This window comes from Lactuca virosa, chromosome 1, assembly GCF_052849685.1.
Source record: "Lactuca virosa cultivar CGN04683 chromosome 1, Lactuca_virosa_CGN04683_v6, whole genome shotgun sequence".
NCBI classification, from domain to species: domain Eukaryota; kingdom Viridiplantae; phylum Streptophyta; class Magnoliopsida; order Asterales; family Asteraceae; genus Lactuca; species Lactuca virosa.
Genome location: NC_136426.1, coordinates 206,223,059 through 206,226,497, shown reverse-complemented (window position 1 = coordinate 206,226,497; position 3,439 = coordinate 206,223,059). Strand labels below are relative to the sequence as shown.

The 3,439-nt window shown below is 30.9% G+C and overlaps 1 long non-coding RNA gene across 1 annotated transcript; it reads left to right on the top strand.

The window, feature by feature from the left end:
- The first annotated feature begins 2,006 nt into the window (after positions 1-2,006).
- Positions 2,007-3,185, top strand: LOC145108384 (uncharacterized). Its single transcript, XR_013708229.1, has 4 exons — positions 2,007-2,223; positions 2,358-2,460; positions 2,807-2,863; positions 2,942-3,185. It is a non-coding gene; the product is annotated as an uncharacterized LOC145108384 (long non-coding RNA).
- The last annotated feature ends 254 nt before the right edge of the window (positions 3,186-3,439 follow it).

Below are 3,439 nucleotides of genomic sequence, written 5' to 3'. Positions count from 1 at the left end.
TGCACACCAAACAACGTCGATGGGCTTAAGAGCGGTTACGGACAACGACAAAGAGTAAAGATTATGTAACCTTTTTTTAGGGTTTATGTATTTTCCGTCTTTTTATCTTTTATTCCTCAAAGTTTGTTGTTAATTTCTTGTATTTAATGGGTTTATAAGAATATTTTTATTTATTTCTTGTATTTAACAAGTTTGAAAAATCAAATATAAATTAAGATATTCATAAATCAGATTGTTTTCTTGGATAAGTATCTTCTAAGATCCAAAACTAATTTTTAACAAGTTTGAAATATCAAATGTAAATTAAGATATTTATAAATCAGATTGTTTTCCTGGATAAATCTGTATATATATTAGCCATTAAGCTAATTTTTAACAGGTGCCATCCAAATTTATTATATAACATACAAAAAAAATCCAAAAATAAGGGGTGTCCATGGACACCCTTTGCCTATAGGTGGGATCACCCTTGTTTCTACCTTTACACTTTATGTACTGTGAATAAGAAACTAAAACAATCTAATTACCTAAAATACCCATGCCCTAAGAAGATACTATTTATTTTTCTAAACCATCCATAATTTCTATGTTTATGAGATAGCAGAAATAATACATTGCTTATTTTTTCATATAAAGTGTGGTATAAGTAATTGTGTTAAGTAGCATTGTACTAAATTAAGATGATAAAAAATGACCATTTTACCCCTAAATACCACTTATTTTGTTTCCCTCTTGTTGTTTATTGTGGAATATAGAACGTTAGCGTTAGCGGTGGAGTATATAGTATCGACGATGAGTCTAGGTTTTCTTGGCGTTATACATGGAGCAATACCATGTAAGAGATGCTTGACACAATTATCACGTTACCAATAGTTAATTCTAGTAAGTTCATTAAATCGAAAATTAGTTTTCAAACATAGATCATTTTTACAAATGTGTTTTGATAAATGTTCTATACTATGTTATTCTGGCAATTAATGATGTACCATCAATGGATATTTACCAACAAACTTTATCCTCGAAAATCAATGTCCATTGGAAGCTTGTGCATGTGTTATGTTTCTTGCATGCTTATCAAAATTCATTCAACTGTCGTTGACATGTTCTAAAACTCACATTGTGTTGAAATAAAAATAGTAATCCAAATATACTTTAAATGCAAAGTCGCAATAAATATAGCACAATGTGCAAATACCAAAACACCAGGTGTGAGTAATCCAATAATCATCCAAATGAAATCTCCGACAAACCTTTCATGAAGCTGAATTTTTTTGTTGAGCTTTCTTAGACTTATAGATTTCAACTCGAGTGAATGTAAAACGATAAATATAAGTACAATTTTTCCTTATGTACATTATTAACATTAGTTTCTTCATGGAATTTAATTTTAAAATAAATATAATTGTCAGTATACATGATTATTATTATTTCATTTACTCAATCATCATTGTAACTTTTCTAGAAACCATTAATTATGTAGCCAAACATTATAATAAGTTTGTGCTAATTACATCCTTTCATGTTGAAAGGGTAAACAATGAATATGGTATACTCAACCTGGAATAAACACAATGTCAAATGATATAAGATATTCTCACTTAAGCAAGAGAGAAAAATGTATCAAGTGTTTTTAAAAAAATATATAAACAAAGATGGTGTTGCCATTTACAAATAAGAGCTGTTAAAAAAATAGTTATGTATAGTAAGGAGTACTATGGCCATTAACGAATAACTAAGAGCTGTTAAAAAATACTACAAATAAAAAAATCGAGTACCACTTTATTCATCAAGCAACAAAATTGTAATTTTGCGTAATTGTTGGGCTGTATGTGAAGAAATGTACAATTTTAGGGGAGGTGGATGCAAATCACCATCGCTGGAGATCAGGGTTAGGGTTGACGCCCACATTTTTCTTACTATATATTAGATGCTCAGTTTCATTTTAATACGATTTCACAGCTGCTGTCATAATCGACCCTGTGAATCTAATAGCATTCACACGAAATATTTTTTCTATATGTTCAAACTATTCAACTACTGGCTTAGGAGGATATGCATATCTGAAAATCATCCATTGCTTTGATAAAATTATCGATCTGCGTCTTTTTCGGTCATCATAATCACCAAGACTTTTATGTGTCGATTACGAAAAAAAAAATTCTCTATCATGCTTCTAGATCCAAAAACTAGCAAAGATCCACAATATTTTAAAACAAAAAACATGTAAGTCAATTGATACGTCAATTTATACCATTCTGAATCATGTGTTTTGAAGCTGTTTTGTCCTTTTATTGTTGTTTCGAAGTTTATATATGTTGTTCGCCTGTCACTCACACTATTTTTTGATCTGTTGTCAGTCTAGTAGAATCAGATCGGTACCAGTTAGGTGTTCATAGCATTTCAAGAGTCGGTTTTGTGGGTTTGTCCAGAGGCCACTCTACCTAGCTTACCCTTTCAAAGGTAAGTTGATAATACGTTTTCTTATGTAATTGTTTTGATGCCAATAAATTTTTAATTCTCAACTTTCCAATTTATGCTATATCATGTAACGCTTAAGTAAGGTCTAAATCTGACATCTTGTTCCATTCTTACTGAATGATGTTTGGAGATGATGGCGATGTTGACAGAAGTTGCAGATCTGATCACTAGATCTTGACATGCTCATTCCTTAAATATATATCAATAAATTTGGTCCCTGTAGTATAGTGCTTGTTTTAGTTTTGGTACAAGGTTAAAATGGTCATTCAAAAAAAAACCATTTATGCTGCGTTTTCATTTCTGATTGTTAGATTTATCCTCCTTGCAGTGTGAAAGGGAATATCATATATGGTGTTTGAGGGAACACAAGAAGATCTATCTGAAGGTGTGTTAATTTGAATCTGAATTTGCTAAAATTTCCTTCCTTTTTCACTCGATTTAATATGAGATTGTTGATCTGAAGGTGTGTTTTCATTACGGAGGGATCGGAATCGGAATCACATATTCCGATGTGAAGTGGATTGTTTTCCTTCGGAAAGATGTTTCTGATGAATGGTGACATTCTAAGGAACATCTTTGTTAGAAATGGAGGTGGTGGGTCCTTAAGGTGGAATTACTTTTCAAGATTGTTTTCGTTTTTATCTTTGGATGGAGAAGTAAAGTAAACAATGAATGAATGAATAATGAATACCCATTTGGTGGATTTATATTTGTTGGCTTTAAAATATAGATTTGATGTATGTTTCAAGATTTTTTCTTTGTTGAATATGTAATTATTGTTAATTTTTTCATGAAGTTATATTTTTTTTATAATGTCAAAATTCGCCGCCAACCTGTCACATAAAATCTATGGGTAATCTATTAGTGAGTTTTTCCTAAATTTCATCGTTAGTCCGTTAGTCGGTTATTCCGTCGGTAAGTTTTTTGCAAAAAAGTATATCCGTCGGTGATCGGTTACTAA